Here is a 20,030-nt window from a genome sequence, read left to right on the forward strand (position 1 = left end):
AAAATACATTTATTTTCCATCAAGGGACATAGGTTTTCATTGGTATGGCTCTAAATTGACAGTTCATAGTCATAATTATGCAAAAGTGGAATATGAACCTTGAGTTTTGAACTGTTGGAGGATGTGATTCGTTGAGACTTGGTAGCTGCATTATGTATATTTAGAGTTGCCTATAGAGTGAGCAAAAGAGAATACGCATGGGTTCATACGCACATTGGCGTGCAAGCACTAATCGCCAAGTTCTAATCGCTTTCACATTTCCCTCTTGCTTGATTTCTTGAGTTTCTCGATTTGTTGAATAAATTATTTATGGTTTTTGAATAGTTATCAGAATTAGGCAAATGATGAATCTGAAATGGTGTAAATGGGTAATTCGCATCTAAAAATCGTTGATGTTAAAATCACCTTGGATAACTGATGCCCTAAATTCTATTGATTTTTATGTTTGTTAGCTTGTTTCTTTGTTTTGTTCTCTGTTTTTTTGGATCCATCTAATCTATAATGATCTTAGCATTAAAATTATCATCGTACTAGAATGAATTGTTCATTGCTACATGGTTGGATCACTTGATTTGTGATTGAATTATATTATTATTGCACCTTCATTGGCACTAATGACCCTGACATAGTTGAATTTAGAAAGGAGGTAATAGAAATGTTGGTTGTGATTGCAAGAGATCTAAGAATCCTGACCCGAATAACATAAATTTCATGTTTAGTAAGTAGTTTTGGGAAAGCGTATTTTCACATATTCATTGCTGAATTTCAATTTAATGTCAAAATAGTGTGTGGAGCTAATAATGCTTTTTTAGCATTGATTCCAAAGATTGAGAACTCGGTGACGCTAAACTATTCTAATGGCAAAATTGTGTGTTGAGCTAATAATGCTTTTTTAGCATTGATTCCAAAGATTGAGAATTTGGTGACGCTAAACTATTCTAATGGGAAAATAGTGTATAGAGCTAATAATGCATTTTTAGCATTGATTCCAAAGATTGAGAATTTGGTGACGCTAAACTATTCTAATGGAAAAATAGTGTGTAGTGCTAATAATTCTTTTTTAGCAATGATTCCAAAGATTGAGAATTCTGTGACGCTAAACTATTCTAGTGGCAAAATAGCGTGTAGAGCTAATAATGCGTTATTAATATTGATTCCAAAGATTGAGAGTTCGGTGAAGCTAAACTATTCTAATGGCAAAATAGTGTGTAGAGCTAATAATGCATTTTTTGCATTGATTCCAAAGATTGAGAATTTGGTGACGCTAAACTATTCTAATGGAAAAATTATGTGTAGTGCTAATAATTCTTTTTTAGCAATGATTCCAAAGATTGAGAATTCTGTGACCTAATGGCAAAATAGCGTGTAGAGCCAATAATGCGTCTTTAATATTGATTCCAAAGATTGAGAGTTCGGTGAAGCTAAACTATTCTAATGGCAAAATAGTATGTAGAGCTAATGGAAAAAATTTCTAATTTGTTTATGCATAATTGGCAATTGTATTGTACGGTGACATGAGATTATAGTTGTCTAACGTTGCAGAGTTGACAAGTGATAATACATAGAGGGAAAAGAAAAGCTATATGATGATATAAATTTATTTGTCTGTCAATCCAGTGATATTCTTTGATTTAATTCATGAATCACGACAAGTTCCAGTCGCTTTCACATTTCCCTCTCTTGCTTGATTTCTTGATTTTCTCGATTTGTTGAATTAATTATTTATGGTTTTTGAATAGTTATCAGAATTAGGCAAATGATAAATCTGAAATGGTATAAATGGGTAATTCGCATCTAAATATCGTTGATGTAAAAATCACCTTGGATAACTGATGCCCTAAATTCTATGGATTTTTATGTTTTTAGTTTGTTTCTGTGTTTTGTTCCCTTTTTTTGGACCCATCTAATCTATAATGATCTTAGCATTAAAATTATCATCGTACTAGAATGAATTGTTCATTGTTACATGGTTGGATCACTTGATTTGTGATTGAATTATATTATTATTGTCCCTTCATTGGCACTAATGACACTGTCATAGTTAAGTTTAGAAAGGAGGTAATAGAAATGTTGGTTGTGATTGCAAGAGATCTAAGAATCCTGACCCAAATAACATAAATTTCATGTTTAGTAAGTAGTTTTGGGAAAGCATATTTTCACATATTCATTGCTGAATTTCAATTTAATGTCAAAGTAGTGTGTAGAGCTAATAATGCTTTTTAAGCATTGATTCCAAAGATTGAGAATTCGGTGATGCTAAACTATTCTAAGGGCAAAATCGTGTGTAGAGCTAATAATGCTTTTTTAGCATTGATTCCAAAGATTGAGAATTCGGTGACGCCAAACAATTCTAATAACAAAATAGTGTGTCGAGCTAATAATGCTTTTTTAGAATTTATTCCAAAGATTGAGAATTCGGTGACGCTAAACTATTCTAATGGAAAAATAGTGTGAAGAGCTAATAATGCTTTTTTCGCATTGATTCCAAAGATTGAGAATTCGGTGACGCTAAACTATTCTAATGGCAAAATAGTGTGAAGATCTAATAATGCTTTTTTAGCATCGATTCCCAAGAATTGATAATTCGGTGACGCTAAACTATTCTAATGGCAAAATAGTGTGTAGAAGCTAATAATGCTTTTTTAGCATTGATTCCAAAGATCGAGAATTCGGTGACGCTAAACTATTCTAATGGCAAAATAGTGTGTAGAGCTAATAATGCTTTTTTAGCATTGATTCCAAAGATTGAGAATTCGGTGACGCTAAACTATTCTAGTGGCAAAACAGTGTGTAGAGCTAATAATGCTTTTTTAGCATTGATTTCAAAGATTGAGAATTCGGTGACGCTAAACTTTTCTAATGGCAAAATAGTGTGTAGAGCTAATAATGCATTTTTAGCATTGATTCCAAAGATTGAGAATTCGGCGATGCTAAATCACTGTTCCTTGATGTTTATTTTTAGCATTCGATTGGTTAAGCTAGACGGTTTTATGTCGATATCTTTAATTGGCAGAATGTAGAAAGTCTTAGCAAAGCTATTGACAAATAAATTGAAGGTGGCGGCTAAATTTGTTTCTCTCTAATTTTCAATTCGTGTTCTTAGAAGGCTGGTAAATTCGTGTTCTTAGAAGGTTGGCAAATTCGTGTCCATCAGAAAAATGTATGATTTCTTATCTATAGTCTTGTAATGGGGATATTGAACTTATATATAGCAGCTTGTTCCACATATTTTTTAATGTTAGCATTTTTCTCAAAGGGGGAAGTAGAATGACGGTGTATAAGTGCAAGGTGGACAACTAGCTATGAAAGAAGCGTGTCTGGTGGCAACAATGGGTTGGAGAATCATGATTTGGAATCAGCATAAGAAGTGCATAAAAGAGGGAAGGAGGAATGTGTGATGCAGGAAATTCGTGAGGTTGTTCTCACATCAGTAGCATTGTTTTTGGTTACATTTCCTCCAAGGAGAATTACCTCCACCCATTGATCTGTTCCTCTTTCAATATATTGTTATGGTTAATTAGCACAACAGAATTCAATACAATCGCCCCTTTTCTAGCAAGAGCAGTCACATGTGAACAGAACCTCTCCTTTGGTTACAAGTCTGCTACTGGCCTTAACTGATTGAAGACCTTAAACTTCAGGAATGCAATCAATGAGATGGACTAATTCCTCCAAATATTTGTGGATGCTGTGAGTATATTTTCATTTTCTGGGATTGCAATGCCGAGAAGGTTGTCCAAGTGGAATAACCGATTAGAAATGAGTTTGGAAAATTGTGATTGAAGCAATGCCGAGAAGGTTGTCCAAGTGGAATAACCGATGCTTATTTATTGATGGTCGATTCATCCTTCTGAAATCTGTCTTGTACGCATTAGTTGTTTATTCCTCTTTCTTTCTTTGAAGCCCTGTGAGGTATTATTTCTAATCTTGAGTCTCTCTTTAAAATTTTCTTACGAGGTGAAGGATTGGAAGGCAAAAAAATAAGTTAGTTCAATGGGAAAGAGAGGATGGCGGTCTAGGTATAAAAATTTAAGGGCGTTCAACCTTGCACTGTTAAGAAAATAGGAATGGAAATTACCTAAGGTGACATGGTTCATTAGTTTTATGTAAAATTAAAAGTTGCAAAGTTGTATTTTTATGTGGCAATTGTATTTTAAGGTTACATGACATTATAGCATAATAATTGTTCCTTGATGTTGATTTTGGCAATTGCCTATATTGTAAGAAATTTGTTTACTTAAATGTACTTATACAAGCCTCTTATTTCATTTGGTTTAGTTAACGATAAATCTCGTGTTTTGACCGTTAGTTTGAGATCCATTAAGGGTCGGCTCCCCATATGCTTGAAGAAAAGCAGGGGCTATATTGAATCTATCATTCTATTGTCATTGTATTTTGCAGTCCTCTTCCAGATCCAGATAGAGATTCGAGAACATTGCCACCAGTTCGATGAAACTCGCAAGTGCAGTATAGCTCGAGAAATGAGATATATGTCGCGACTGGTTCAAACAAGATGATGCAACTCAGAAGCTCGACATAGGGTGTGACTATAAATTGTAAGGACTCACAATCTCCAATACTCGGCAACATTGACCGTTATTGACAATCTCCAATACCCAGCAACATTGACCGATCCCACAGACAAGCTTTTTTACATATACTATGTGGTGATGCAGTATGGTTTTTGCCAGTTAAACATTTGCGAACTAATAATTACAGAATATATAATAAATATTCATGTACTGTCTGACCTGAGATATTTGTAGGATGAATGCTAAATGTGATTATTTTTGTTGTTTGTAATGGATTTTGATTTTGCCATGGTTACCTGCACATGTGAATAATGGTAGAGAAGATGGATATTAAATGAATTTGGTTCACTTATTGAGTATGTTCAAACAGCTTTTGGGAGAAATCTCCGTCACAGTTTCACTTATCTAGCGTAGAATTTGCATCGTATAATTTAGTCGGTTTGCGAATTGGATCGAGTAATGTGCAGTTGCATAGAGCTGCTGTGAACGTCTTGCGTCACTCGAAGCTCCCAGATCAGGATGAATTCGGCTCACAATGAAAATCATAGTGCCGATGTCGACAATAGAGTTTGTTCGGTGAGACATGAATCACCATGTTAATACTGCTGATACCACCATTTGGAAGATAAGTATTTCTCACACATTCTATTCTCCTAGTATGATTAACTATTATTTGTTTACAATGCTTTGTTTGATGATCCAATGTCATATAACTCAACTTACAATGTGTATATGTTATCTATATGTTGTGGTGTCGATTTCTGTATGTCTTGCAATGCATTTTGATTTTAGAGTTACATTTGGAAGATTGTGAAAATTGTTGGGACAAATTACCACTGCTATGATTCGAAAAGAAATTGAAGATGACACTAACAGGATGGCTGGGAAATCAAATCAAATATCTCCAACCGCCATTTGGAAGATAAGTATTTCTCACACATTCTATTCATCTAGTATGATTAACTATTGTTTGTTTACAACGCTTTGTTTGGTGATCTAATGTCACATAACTCAACTTACAATGTGTATGTGTTATCGATATGTTGTGGTGTCTATTTCTGTATGTCTTGCAATGCATTTTGATTTTAGAGTTACATTTGGAAGATTGTGAAAATTGTTGGGACAAATTACCACTGCTATGATTCCAAAAGAAATTGAAGATGACACTAACAGGATGGCTGGGAAATCAAATCAAATATATCCTGTCTCTATTCATCTCAGCATCTACCTGCCAAGTGTTGTCAATTTGATGCCGGTAGATCCGCCTGTTTTAGAAAAGGTTGCAGTAGAGGGACAACCAGAAGGTAGTGACATCTAATGCTATCAAAATTCCTAAACAAATTGATCCTGTTGGTGAAAGAGCAGTTGGTGTAACATGAATACGTTATTATATGTTGCAGGTTGTTTCTACCAGGATAGTGTGTGAACCGATACGCTATTTGTATGACGTGGTTATGATGTTTGATTACTACTTTTAAATGTTTGCAGTAAGCATCCGTAATGACAACGACTACATATAGAGTCTCATGGGAGAAGAAATGAAGATTGCATTGATCGGAGATGACAAGACAAGCTCTAATGTCATCGTAAAAGAGTTGGATTGAAAATACAACAACAGGTTAGTGTTTCTTTTGCTTCTGCTTCTCGAATATGAATGGAAATGTGTCATCCTATGTTCCAAATCGGACGTGGAAGTTAAGTTGGTTAAGGTGAATCATGTGTACCAATTACAATAGCTTCAGATCAGTTGCTCTTGCAAATAGTAATAGATTTCTAGGAGTTGTAACCGAGCAAGAAAGTTCACCCACGATGACACCTGAAGCTGGTATATTCAAGAAACATGGACCTTGATGGCTTCGGTGATTATGGTACTGTTTTGGGTGACTACTAAGCTAAAAAGATCATATGAAAGCAAGATTACTAGTCTTAGGGATATCGAAAAATCATACAGACTAGGAAGTCTGATGCAATGTATTGTGTTACACGGAATTGGATCACATTATTTACAACTTTATCACGAAATTGTTATCGGAATTATTTCCCTCCTCTTTCTAAAATCTAAATTTGGTTCTTTTTTTGGTAAAGCTTATGTTAGAATGATTTCAAGTTATCCTTACCCGGATTTTTCCAAAGAATTGACTGAGAATGTAGAATTATTCTTTTCATTTGACCGGTTTTCTTGTAAAATTATGCGGCAATTGTATTTTAAAGTGACATGAGATTATAGTTGTCTAATGTTGCAGAGTTGACAAGTGATAGGCACATAGAGGGAAAAGAAAAGCGATATGGTGATAGAAATTCAGTTGTCTGTCAATCCACCGGTATGCTTTGATGTAATTCATGAATCCCGACAGGTTCTGATCAATTTCATATTTCCCTTTCTTGCTTGATTTGTTTTCTTAATTTCTTGTGTTTCTTAATTTGGTAATGTAACTTTATCAATTATTTATGGTTTTTGAATTGTTTGCTTGATTTTTTTTCTTAATTTTTTGTGTTTCTTAATTTGGTGATGTTACTTTATTAATTATTTATGGTTTTTGAATTGTTTTCAGAATTCTGCAGATGATGATGAAATTGTGTAAATGGGTAATTTGCATCTGAATTTCATTGATGTTAATATCACCTTAGAGAACTGATGCCCCTAAGTCTATGGGTATATATTTTTGTTAGTTTGTTTATTGTTTTGTTTTCTGTTTTTTTGGATCCATCTAATCTAATTATGTATTATGAAGTCTTCAATTATTTCTTAGGTCGATCTAGAGACAAAAAGAGGGAAAGACCGATTGCATTATGCATTATGAAGTTTTCAATTATTTCTTAAGTCTATCTAGAGACAAAAAGAGGGAAAGACCAGAATTTTGAATTTAATTGCATTAGAGATGAAGAAAATGATGTTCTCATAGTTGAACTTAGAGAGAAGGAAATAAGATATGTTTGGGATTCTGAGAGTTTGAAGTTCTTTGATTCATAGCATAAATTTCAGTTTTATTAATGAGCTTTAGGATGTAATTAAAGCAGACTTTCATATTCATTGTTGAATTAAATTCGAATGGCGTAAGAGTGCGTGGAGATATTAATGCTTTTTAGTATTGAATCCAAAGATAAAGAATCTAGTGAAGCTAAGCCAATTTCTTTAATTGGCAGCATCTAGAAAGTCTTAGTAATGTTATATGCAAATAGATACAAAAGCTAATTTGCAATTCACCAAATGCCAAATAGGAGGAAAAATCAAGTATGACCCCTGATTCGCAATTCGCCGAAGGCCAAATAGAAGGGAAAAAAGATGTTTAAAGTAGATTTTGAAAAAGCATATGATTTGTCGACTTGAAATAGTTCTAAAACTCTATGATATTTGTTTGTTTTATTTTTATTAATCCATCTAATCTAAATTGACCGTATCATTAACTTATCATCGTACTAGAATGAATTTGTCATTGCTACATGGATTATTTGATTTGCGATAGAACTATATTATATAGTATTATTATTGCCCCTTCATTGGTATTAAATCCGTTGGCTGTGCAAGATATTGTGTTCTAATTTTAAAAATCTTTTTGGTTATTCCCAGGGGCTCCGTTAATTTGTTAAAATAGTAAGTGCCTGGCCAAAGTAAAATGAGATTTATAAGACTAATCAGTGCGATCATGGTTTTGATTAATTGGTTTGGATTAATTGCTGTTGGAAAAAGGCTGCTATGGAGTAAATTGATGGAGTTGATCAAATCAAAAACATGTCAGGTGCTAGATGTTGCGTGATGGGAAAAATAGGTTAGTGGTACTGTTAGATTTATAATTAAGAACAAAAAGGCTTCATTTAAGGCATTGGTGATTCATTTGACTGAGAATATAGATTTATTCATTTCATTTGACTGGTTTTCTTGTAAAATCATAGAGGGAAAAGAAAAGCGAAGTGATGATAGAAATTCATTTGTCTGTCAATCCGCTGATATTCTTTGATGTAATTCATGAATCCCGACAGGTTCTGATTGCTTTCATATTTCTCTCTCTTGCTTGATTTCTTAAGTTTCCCGATTAACTGAATCAATTATTTATGGTTTTTGAATTGTTATCAGAATTGGGCAAATGATGAATCTGAAATTGTGTAAATGGGTAATTTGCATCTGAATATGGTTGATGTTAATATCACCTTGGAGAACTCATTCCCTAAATTCTATTGATTTTTAGCTTGTTAGTTTGTTTCTGTGTTTTGTTCTCTGTTTTTTGGGATCAATCTAATCTAAAATGACTTTAGCATTAAAATTATCATAGTACTTCAACGAATTGGTCATTGCTACATGGATGGATCACTTGATTTGTGATTGAATTATATTATTATTGTAATAGAAATGTTGGTTGTGATTGCGAGAGATCGAAGAAATGTTGGTTGTGATTGAGAGAGATCGAAGAATCCTGAACCGAATAACACAAATTTCAAGATAGCCTACTTTCACATATTCATTGCTGAATTTCCTTCTAATGGCAAAATAGTGTGTTGAGCTAATAATGCTTTTTAAGCATTGATTCCAAAGATTGAGAATTCGGTGACGCATAACTATTCTAATGGGAAAATAGTGTTTAGAGCTAAGAATGCGTTTTTAGCATTGATTCTAAAGATTGAGAATTCTGTGACGCTAAGCTATTCTACTGGGAAAATAGTGTGTAGAGCTAATAATGCTTTTTTAGCATTGATTCCAAAGATTAAGAATTCGGTGACGCTAAACTATTCTAATGGCAAAATGGTGTGTAGAGCAAATAATTCTTTTTTAGCATTGATTCCAAAGATTGAGAATTCGGTGACGCTAAACTATTCTAATGGAAAAATAGTGTGTAGTGCTAATAATTCTTTTTTAGCAATGGTTCCAAAGATTGAGAATTCTGTGACGCTAAACTATTCTACTGGCAAAATAGTGTGTAGAGCAAATAATGCTTTTTTAGCATTGATTCCAAAGATTGAGAATTCGGTGACGCTAAACTATTCTAATGGGAAAATGGTGTGTAGAGCTAATAATGTATTTTTAGCATTGATTCCAAAGATTGAGAATTTGGTGATGCTAAACTATAAAAATAGTGTGTAGTACTAATAATTCTTTTTTAGAAATGGTTCCAAAGATTGAGAATTCTGTGACGCTAAACTATTCTAATGGCAAAGTAGCGTGTAGAGCTAATAATGCGTTTTTAATATTGATTCCAAAGATTGAGAGTTCGGTGAAGCGAAACTATTCTAATGGCAAAATACTGTGCAGAGCTAATGGCAAAAATTTCTAATTTGTTTATCTATATGTGGCATTTGTATTTTAAGATGACATGAGATATAGTTGTCTAATGTTGCAGAGTTGACAAATGATAATACATAGAGGGAAAAGAAAAGCTATGTGATGATAAAAAATTAATTGTTCTTCCATGTAACTATAGTAATTTGAATTGGTAAAGTTTTTAACTTTATCCTTAAAGTTTAGCATCTTTTTATTTAACTTAATTGGTTTTTGTTTCTGGGGTATTCTTCTGGTGGGAGCTGGTTTTTATGGTAGAAGTACTTGTAATTGGGGTCCATATGTCTCTATTATAAGGTTGTTATCTTTGATAGTTAAAAGGGTACTTGTGTTTTTATTTAATGCAAGGTTCTCTATAGATAAAGACCTACTTATTTTTGTTGCTTCTGATGTTGCAACTAACCCAATCTGACCCAAATTGCAGGTTGGGTGAAAACATCTTTGACCCTTGAATGTTGAATTTCTTACATAGTTATTATGTAACAGCATATGGTTATCTATTATTCTTAGTGAGCAAAGTTATATATATTAAACAATTTTGTTTCTAGATAGATGTATGAACATTTTGGCCTAGGAACCATTCATTACAGTTCAAGTGTATGTTCGGTTTCATGTTTCGAGCACTCAAAATTGATTCTACATATGTAGAATTGATTTTGACATGTTTAGTTAGTAGATTGCAGTTTGAGGTTTGAGCAATTTCAATTTTTCAATGTGAGAAATTGTCTGAAAATACATTTATTTTCCATCAAGGGACATAGGTTTTCATTGGTATGACTCTAAATTGACAGTTCATAGTCATAATTATGCAAAAGTGGAATATGAACCTTGAGTTTTGAACTGTTGGAGGATGTGATTCGTTGAGACTTGGTAACTGCATTATGTATATTTGGAGTTGCCTATAGAGTGAGCAAAAGAGAATAAGCATGGTTTCATACGCACATTGGCGTGCAAGCACTAATCGCCAAGTTCTAATTGCTTTCACATTTCCCTCTTGCTTGATTTCTTGAGTTTCTCGATTTGTTGATTAAATTATTTATGGTTTTTGAATAGTTATCAGAATTAGGCAAATGATGAATCTGAAATGGTGTAAATGGGTAATTCGCATCTAAATATCGTTGATGTTAAAATCACCTTGGATAACTGATGCCCTAAATTCTATTGATTTTTATGTTTGTTAGCTTGTCTCTCTGTTTTGTTCTCTGTTTTTTTGGATCCATCTAATCTATAATGATCTTAGCATTAAAATTATCATCGTACTAGAATGAATTGTTCATTGCTACATGGTTGGATCACTTGATTTGTGATTGAATTATATTATTATTGCCCCTTAATTAACACTAATGACCCTGTCATAGTTGAATTTAGAAAGGAGGTAATAGAAATGTTGGTTGTGATTGCAAGAGATCTAAGAATCCTGACCCGAATAACATAAATTTCAAGTTTAGTAAGTAGTTTTGGGAAAGCGTATTTTCACATATTCATTGCTGGATTTCAATTTAATGTCTAAATAGTGTGTAGAGCTAATAATGCTTTTTTAGCATTGATACCAAAGATTGTGAAATTGGTGACGCTAAACTATTCTAATGGCAAAATCGTGTGTAGAGCTAATAATGCTTTTTTAGCATTGATTCCAAAGATTGAGAATTTGATGAAGCTAAACTAATTTACGTCGATATCTTTAATTGGCAGCATGTGGCTAAAAAGTTATATTTGGTTACAATTTGAGGTCTTAAAGGGCAGACATGTGGTAGATGGAATACTCATAGCAAATGAGTTAGTAAATGATGTTCAAAGTGGATTTAAAAAAAATGATTTTGTGAAGTGGAAATATTTAAACTATGATGGGATTTAAAATTAAATGGAGATGCTGGATTTTAGAATATCTTTGATCATCAACTATTTTAGCGTTGGTCAATGGAGGTCTCACAAAAAAATCCGAAGATGCTAAAGGTCTATCGCCTTTTTATATTTTTGAGTGTTTAGTTTCATTGAGGTGATGTTCACTTCTCGCATATCCAGTATGCAAATGATACCTTAATTGTGGGAAAAAGTTGGCAACACATGAGGGCCATGATGGCAAATTTATAGTTATTTGAGTTAATATCTGGTCTTTAAATAAACTTTCATAAAAGTATTTTAGTTTGAGTCAAATGAATCAGCAAATCAAATTTTAAGTTTGGAAATACTTGGACGTTTCTGATAGTTGTAATCATAAAAGAAAGAAGTTATTGAAATTGTTGATTAATATAGTGTCGGGAAGATTGTCCAAGTGGAATAATTAGTGCCAATGTCAAAATAGTGGGTTGAGCTAATAATGTGTTTTAAGCATTGATTCCAAAGATTGTGAATTCGGTGATGCTAAACTATTCTAAGGGAAAAGTCGTGTGTAGAGCTAATAATGCTTTTTTAGCAATGATTCCAACGATTGAGAATTCGGTGACGCTAAACTACTCTAATGGCAAAATAGTGTGTCGAGCTAATAATGCTTTTTTAGCATTGATTCCAAAGATTGAGAATTCGGTGACGCTAAACTATTCTAATGGCAAAATAGTGTGTAGAGCTAATAATGCTTTTTTAGCATTGATTCCAAAGATTGAGAATTCGGTGATGCTAAATTATTCTAATGGCAAAATCGTGTGTAGAGCTAATAATGCATTTTTAGCATTGATTCCAAAGATTCAGAATTCGATGACGCTAAACTATTCTAATGGCAAAATTGTGTGTAGAGCTAATAATGAATTTTTAGCATTGATTTCAAAGATTGAGGATTCTGTGGTGCTAAACTATTCTAATGGAAAAAACAGTGTGTAGAGAATGGGGTCAGCTTGGTGGTAGGACATAAAAATGGTAGAAAATGGGTCGTGGGACTTTAAGTTACATTGGTTCTTTGAAAGGTTGTGCATGAAATTAGGAAGTGGAGTTGAATCACACTTTTAGACTCCTTGGATAAAAGGAATAATCTTGAAAAATAGGCTAGTGGTACTGTTTGATTTATAATTGAGAACAAAAAGACTTCATTTAAGGCATTGGTAATTCATTTGACTGAGAATGTAGAATTATTCATTTCATTTGAATGGTTTTCTTGTAAAATCATGTAGCAATTGTATTTCAAGGTGACATGAGATTATAGTTGTCTAATGTTATAGAGTTGACAAGTGATAATACATAGAGGGAAAAGAAAAGCGAAGTGATGATAGAAATTCATTTGTCTGTAAATCCATTGATATTCTTTGATGTAATTCATGAATTCCGACAAGTTCTAATCGCTTTCATATTTCCCTCTCTTGCTTGATTTCTGGATTTCTTGAGTTTCTCAATTTGTCGCGGTATCTCATGGGTGAGCTGGTCCGATGTTTGTAAAAGCAAGGAGGATGGCGGTCTAGGCATCAAATACCTAAAAACTTTCAATGAATCCCTAATGTGCAAATGGAAGTGGCGTTTTCTTATAGATAAAGCTGCACTTTGGCGCCCTCTCTTGGAGTTTCGATATGGTTCTCTTATTGGCTGCGTGTTCTGAAATGCCTCACCTACTGCAAGATCAAAATCCTCTTTGTGGTGGCGAGGCATTGTCACAAGCAGCGTGGAGGTTACGGATATGGATTGGTTCCGCGCTGGTATTAGTTGCGTCCTAGGCAACGGTGCTGACATAAGCTTTTGGCACACAACATGGTTTGGCACTCAACCTTTATGTCTCCTTTTTCCTGCAGCCTACTCTTTCGCCCTTAATAAAGACGCTGCTGTCGCCGATTTGGGGTCTTTCGTAAATGATGTTTGGTGCTGGCAGCTACAACCAAGCTTAAATGTTGAAGAAGCCACTTCTGATTTTGCAGCTCTTCAAATCTACCTTACCGGCACTGCTCCAAGGAGGGGAGTGGAGGACACCTTCAAATGGTTCAAGAGCACTTCCGGTTCTTATTCGGTAAGTTCCGGCTACGCATTATTTTCTGCTTCTTCCTCTAACTTCTCTCATGGGGCTGAATCACTAGCAGCATTTAAATCAATATGGAAATCTTTTGTTCCATCAAGAATCCAAGTCTTTGGTTGGAGGTGTATTTAGGACAGACTAGCCACAAGGGAGCAATTGGCAAATCGCGGAATTCTGACCGACAGCAGCGACAGTCTTTGCGTCTTCTGCTCCATGGAAAATGAAACTTTAGCTCACCTCCTTCTCTCATGTCCTCTATCTAGAAATGTTTGGAACAGAACTTTCTCTTGGTTAGGAGTTGCTCCGGTGGTGGCTGTCGACGTCATGGAACATATGTTGGTTTTTTGTCGCTCTCTTAATGGCAAAATCCCTCCAAGAAAGATTCTGATTTTTTGGTTGGCTACATGCTGGGCATTATGGTGTATGCGTAACGCAATCCTGTTCAACTCTGCTATTTTCAATGAGGGTGAAATCTTGCACAAGATTAAATTACTTTCTTGGCTTTGGAATGTCATTGGTTCCAATTTTACCGTTAATTGTAATTTTTATTTTTGGGCTCAATGTCCTTTGGAATCCTTAATTTCATCCCTTTGTATTAACCATGGGTGAGTACCCCTTGTACTCGTTTTCGTAATAGTATCCCATTGCTTATCAAAAAAAAATTATTTATGGTTTTTGAATTGTTATCAGAATTAGGAAAATGATGAATCTGAAATGGTGTAAATGGGTAATTTGCATATGAATATCGTTGATGTTAATATCACCTTGGATAACTGATGCCCTAAATTTTATGGATTTTTATGTTTGTTAGTTTGTTTCTGTGTTTTGTTCTCTATTTTTTTGGACCCATCTAATCTAAAATGACTTCAGCATTAAAATTATCATCGTACTAGAATGAATCGGGCATTGCTACATGGATGGATCACTTGATTTGTGATTGAATAGCTTTATTATTGTCCTTTCATTGGCACTAATGACACAGTCATAAGTGAATTTTGAGAGGAGCTAATAGAAATATTGATTGTGATTGCGTGAGATCGAAGAAATGTTGGTTGTGATTGCGAGAGATCGAAGAATCCTGATCCGAATAACATAAATTTCAAGTTTATTAAGTTGTTTTGGGATAACCTACTTTCACATATTCTTTGCTCAGTTTCATTATAATGGCAAAATAGTGTGTTGAGCTAATAATGCTTTTTAAGCATTGATTCCAAAGATTTAGAATTCGGTGACGCATAACTATTCTAATGGGAAAATAGTGTGTAGAGCTAATAATGCTTTTTTAGCATTGATTCCCAAGATTGAGAATTCGGGGAAGCTAAACTATTCTAATGGCAAAATAGTGTGTAGAGCTAATAATGCTTTTTTAGCATTGATTCCAAAGATTGAGAATTCGGTGACGCTAAACTATTCTACTGGGAAAATAGTGTGTAGAGCTAATAATGTATTTTTAGCATTGATTCCAAAGATTGAGAATTTGGTGACGCTAAACTATTCTACTGGCAAAATAGTGTGTAGTGCTAATAATGTTTTTTTAGCAATGATTCCAAAGATTGAGAAATTTGTGACCTTAAACTATTCTAATGGCAAAATAGCGTGTAAAGCTAATAATGCGTTTTTAATATTGATTCCAAAGATTGAGAGTTTGGTGAAGCTAAACTATTTTAGGTCGATATCTTTAATTAGCAGCATCTGGCTAAAAAAGTTATATTTGATTTTCAATTTGGGGTCTTAAAGGGCCGACAGATGGTAGATGGAATACTCATAGCAAATGAGTTAGTAAATGATGCAAAAAGGAGGAAAAAATAATTGATGATGTTCAAAGTGGGTTTAAAAAAAGTATACGATTTTGTGTGCTGGAAATATTTGGACTCTGATGGGATTCAAGGTTAAATGGAGATGCTGGATTTCAGAGTGTCTTTGATCATCGACTATTTTAGCGTTGGTCAATGGAAGTCTCACAAACAAATCCGAAGATTGTAAAGGTCTATCGCCTTTTTATATTTTTGAGTGTTTAGTTCCATAGAGGTGATGTTCATTTCTGGCATATGCAGTATGCAAATGATACTTTAATTGTGGGAAAAAGTTGGCAACACATAAGGGTCATGATGGCAAATTTACAGTTACTGTCTTAAAATAAACTTTCATAAAATTCTTTTCGTTTGAGTCCGCAAATCAAATTTTAAGGTTAGAAATACTTGGATGTTTCTGTTGATTGTAATCATAGAAGAAAGAAGTCTTGAAATTGGTGATTAATGTAGTTCCTTTCTTTCTTTAAAGTTCCATCATATATTATTTCTAATTTGTTCTATCTTTAAAAATTTCTTGTGGGATGGAAGATTGGAAAGCAAAATAATAAGTTGGGTTCATTGGAAAAATAGGAAAGATAGGAAGGGGGGTCTAGGTATAAAAAATTCAAGGGTGTTCAACCCAAATCTATTAGCAAAGTGTGTGGGTTAAGGTTTTAAAAAGTAAATACAGTGAAATCATAGGTAGAGTGAGTAAAATTGAGAGAATGGGACATAAAAATGGTAGAAAGTGGACCGTGGGACTTTAAATTACATTGGTTCTTTAAAAGGTTGTGCATGAAATTAGGAAGTGGAGTTGAATCGCATTTTTGGACTCCTTGGATAAAAGGAATGATCTTGAAAAACAGGTTAGTGGAACTGTAGAATTATTCATTTCATTTGACTGGTTTTCTTGTAAAATTATGTGGCAATTGTATTTTAAGGTGACATGAGATTATATTTGTCTAATGTTGCAGACTTTGACGGGATTTAACGTTAAATGGAGATGCTGGATTTTAGAGTGTCTTTGATCATCAACTATTTTAGCGTTGGTCAATGGAAGTCTCACAAAAAATCTGAATATGGTAAAGGTCTATCGCTTTTTTATATTTTTGAGTGTTTAGTTCCATTGAGGTGATGTTCACTCTAGTAAAGGTCTTCCCTTCAACCATACTAGAGTTCGATCCAATATCTTACAAATCTCTCAGAACAAACTCTATAATATCAATGGAACAAACTACCTTTCTTCATGCAGCTTTATCAACTGCATACAACGGAAAAACTTGCAACTTGACAATGTCTTGGTGATCATATCAGCATCATTGTGATCTGTCGAAACCTTCCGCACTTGGACTTCTCCACGCTCGATACCCCTATGACAAAATGTAGCTCCTAGAGCCTTCATGTCGAACTCCTTATTGAGTTCAACCTTCACCTTCAGCACATCCTCGACATAGTTGCTAGATATGAGAATAACATCCACATAGAGAAACAAAATAACAATGAATTTTTAGGTCGAAATCTGGAGTAAACACGGTTGTCGAACTGAATTCTAATGAAACCTATGTGGGATATGAACTTATCGAATCTCCTACTCTACTGTCGAGGAGATTGTTTTAATCCATATAAAGATCTATTCAGATTGATTCAATCAATGACGTTCATGTATCCCGTTAAGTAATACAAAAATTTTTAAATTACTTGTATGACATGTCAAAATGATATATTGCAATTGGATTTTAATGTAAAAACATTTTATTCTGTCAATGCATCTTCATTAAACTCATGAGATTAAAATATACTAAAATTGTTGGAATCGGTTTTTGGACAACTTGCATAGCATCATTCCGTGTGAGCTTGAGAACGACAACTTCTTGTGGCACATAAATTCGGAATGGAGTTCTCGGTAGCTAGTATTTCTCATGTTGTCAACAATTCAAAATCTTTTGCTTGGGCTCCTCAATTGATTAATTTGTTGAAGGTGACATGGGATCTTAGAATTCCGCTTAAGATCAAGGTTTTTTCTTGGAGATTTTTCATCGAACGGATTCCTTCTAAAGGTCAATTGTTGAAAAGGGAAGTTATTAACTTCACAAATCCGGGTTGTATTTTTTGTGGCAACCATTTAGAAAATTCTTATCTCTTTTTTCATTGTCAAATGGCGGAAGAGATTTGGAACCACATTTTTGTTTGGTTGGGCATTTCGGAGGACATTAACAAAGAGGAGTTATTAGATTTTGGTGCATTTCAAGATAAGGTGAAGAATACCAATCGAAGAGTCAAGATTAGTTTCGTTTGGATAGCTACCATTTGGTGTTTATGGATTATGAGGAGTGCCATAATATTCAAAGGGGAGGTTTTTTGTTTTGATGTAGTATGTTCTAACATTATCTTTCTTTCTTGGAGATGGTTGTCTTTTGGATATCCTAAGTTTAGATCCATTTACTATGAATGGTTTAAACTTCCTTTATCTGGTTCAAATACTCTTTAGTGTTTTGCTTTGTAAGAGTTGCACCCCTAGTACGAGCTTTATTAATCAATTGCTTATTAAAAAAAAGTAAGTTTTAATTAAAAATTAAATAATTATTTTTTTGGTTAAATTTTAAAATAATGTTATTATTTTAAAAAACATTTTATTTTAAAAGAAAAATTTGTAATTAAAAAAAATCTGTAGAAAATTTTCCAGCGATATTACTTGCGGATTTTGTAATGGAGTTTAGTTTTTTATTTAAATATAACTTCTGGAAAAATCACTAGTATTCATGTCAAACATTTTTCCGCAGAAAACTCTAATCATTTGTAAAATTAGCAGGAAAATCCGAAATAACACCTACGGAGTTTGCTGCACAAAAATGTTCTACAGAAAAATTATTTTATTTAATAAAGTTGTAGAAAAACTGCAGATACTTTTCTCAGAAAATTCCACATGTAAACTGGTCTAAAAAGAATTAAATAGTCACGTATGAAGTTGATTTACAAGTTTAAGAAATTCATAAAAATAAAAGGGTTGATATCTATTTTCGCCCTTGTCATATGGGGTTGGCTTGAAAAAATCTCTGCCAAAAAAAGTTGCAAGAATTCCTCTAACATTTGAATATTCTCTCGTTTTAAACCTTGTAAAGTTTTTGTTTTTAAAACCAACATTGCCATTTGAAGATTCAGTCATTTTAAACCCTATAATCTTGTAGTTATATCATTTTAAACCCTCTGAAATATGACGGGTAAGGTTGGTTTTACTAAAAATAATAATTTACAGGGTTCAAAATGATAGAGTCCTTTAAATGACAAGGTTGGTTTTAAAAATAATTTTTTTACAAGGTTTAAAACGAGATAAACTTCAATTGTTAGGGGAATTCTTGCAATTTTTTTGACAGGGGGTTTTACAAACCAACCCCATATGGTAGGAGTGAAATAGGTATTAACCCAAAATAAAATAGTCAAAAAATTAAATTGCATAAAAAACTTGTATTTGTTGAAAAAAACTTGAATCTAGCTTTGTTAATATTTTGAATGATAATATTAGATGCTAATTTAGTTATAATATTAAATTAAGAGAAAAGGGAGAAGAAAATAGAATGGTAAGTGTTATGTCTTTTAAGGTAAATTTGTGTGTATTTATATTAATTGAAATATTATTATTATACTAAAGAAAAATTAATATTATTATTTTATCTTTGACAAATTATATACATTATTAGTAATTTGTCATTATTATTTTAAGTTTGACAATTTAAATAATAATTATTATAATAGTATTGATTGATTTTGTTTGTAACTATTTTTAAAATAAAATAAAAAGTCATAGCTGCTAACCATTGACTTTGTTCAAGGAAAAAAGAACTTGAGCTTATTTTGAATGTTACACTTGTATTGACTTATTTTATTTGTCACTATTTTTTTATAAAAAAAAGTCATAACTGCCGACCATGACTCTGTTTAAGGAAAAAAGGACATGCCATTTGATTTGAGTAATTGTTTTGAATGTTACACTTGTTTGATAGTAACTCTTTTAAGTTTTTACACAATTTTGATTTAAGAAATAGTCCCTAAGCTATATCAGGCGGACACATTAATGGTAGTGATCAGTTATGTCAATACTATATAATGATAACAAGGTTCGTTAAAAATTCTGAAAAAAAGGTTGCATGAATTTCTCTAACAATTCAAGATTCTTTCATTTTAAATTTTGTAAAATTTTTATTTTTAAAATTAACCTTAACACTTGAAGGACTCTATCATCTTAAACCTTGTAATTTTTTATTAGTAAAACCAACATTTCTTTGTCATATTCCAGAGAATTTAAAATGACATAATCTTCAAATTTATATAGTTTAAAATGATCGAATATTTAAATTGCACGGTTAGTTTTAAAAACAAAATTTTTATAAGGTTTAAAACGAGATAATCTTTAAATATTAGAGAAATTCATGCAACTTTTTTTTCCAGTAAATTTTTCAAACAAGTCCTATATGACAAGAGAAAAATAGATATTAAAATTATTATTTTTATCTTTT

General features: G+C 32.9%; 10 non-coding genes across 10 annotated transcripts; all 10 read left to right on the forward strand.

Annotated features, from left to right (window-relative positions):
- The first annotated feature begins 332 nt into the window (after window positions 1-332).
- Window positions 333-426, forward strand: LOC131639930 (small nucleolar RNA Z101). Its single transcript, XR_009295088.1, has one exon. It is a non-coding gene; the product is annotated as a small nucleolar RNA Z101 (small nucleolar RNA).
- Window positions 427-1,578: 1,152 nt separating this feature from the next.
- Window positions 1,579-1,663, forward strand: LOC131639938 (small nucleolar RNA snoR14). The gene has a single exon (XR_009295096.1). It is a non-coding gene; the product is annotated as a small nucleolar RNA snoR14 (small nucleolar RNA).
- An 84-nt stretch (window positions 1,664-1,747) lies between these two features.
- Window positions 1,748-1,841, forward strand: LOC131639932 (small nucleolar RNA Z101). Its single transcript, XR_009295090.1, has one exon. It is a non-coding gene; the product is annotated as a small nucleolar RNA Z101 (small nucleolar RNA).
- A 4,971-nt stretch (window positions 1,842-6,812) lies between these two features.
- LOC131639937 (small nucleolar RNA snoR14) lies at window positions 6,813-6,897 on the forward strand. The gene has a single exon (XR_009295095.1). It is a non-coding gene; the product is annotated as a small nucleolar RNA snoR14 (small nucleolar RNA).
- A 188-nt stretch (window positions 6,898-7,085) lies between these two features.
- LOC131639944 (small nucleolar RNA Z101) lies at window positions 7,086-7,176 on the forward strand. The gene has a single exon (XR_009295101.1). It is a non-coding gene; the product is annotated as a small nucleolar RNA Z101 (small nucleolar RNA).
- A 1,260-nt stretch (window positions 7,177-8,436) lies between these two features.
- LOC131639933 (small nucleolar RNA snoR14) lies at window positions 8,437-8,521 on the forward strand. Its single transcript, XR_009295091.1, has one exon. It is a non-coding gene; the product is annotated as a small nucleolar RNA snoR14 (small nucleolar RNA).
- Window positions 8,522-8,605: 84 nt separating this feature from the next.
- Window positions 8,606-8,699, forward strand: LOC131639943 (small nucleolar RNA Z101). The gene has a single exon (XR_009295100.1). It is a non-coding gene; the product is annotated as a small nucleolar RNA Z101 (small nucleolar RNA).
- A 2,163-nt stretch (window positions 8,700-10,862) lies between these two features.
- Window positions 10,863-10,956, forward strand: LOC131639929 (small nucleolar RNA Z101). The gene has a single exon (XR_009295087.1). It is a non-coding gene; the product is annotated as a small nucleolar RNA Z101 (small nucleolar RNA).
- A 2,030-nt stretch (window positions 10,957-12,986) lies between these two features.
- Window positions 12,987-13,071, forward strand: LOC131639935 (small nucleolar RNA snoR14). Its single transcript, XR_009295093.1, has one exon. It is a non-coding gene; the product is annotated as a small nucleolar RNA snoR14 (small nucleolar RNA).
- Window positions 13,072-14,420: 1,349 nt separating this feature from the next.
- On the forward strand, window positions 14,421-14,514 carry LOC131639931 (small nucleolar RNA Z101). The gene has a single exon (XR_009295089.1). It is a non-coding gene; the product is annotated as a small nucleolar RNA Z101 (small nucleolar RNA).
- The last annotated feature ends 5,516 nt before the right edge of the window (window positions 14,515-20,030 follow it).

The sequence above is a fragment of the Vicia villosa genome, unplaced genomic scaffold (genome assembly GCF_029867415.1).
Source record: "Vicia villosa cultivar HV-30 ecotype Madison, WI unplaced genomic scaffold, Vvil1.0 ctg.002868F_1_1, whole genome shotgun sequence".
NCBI lineage: Eukaryota > Viridiplantae > Streptophyta > Magnoliopsida > Fabales > Fabaceae > Vicia > Vicia villosa.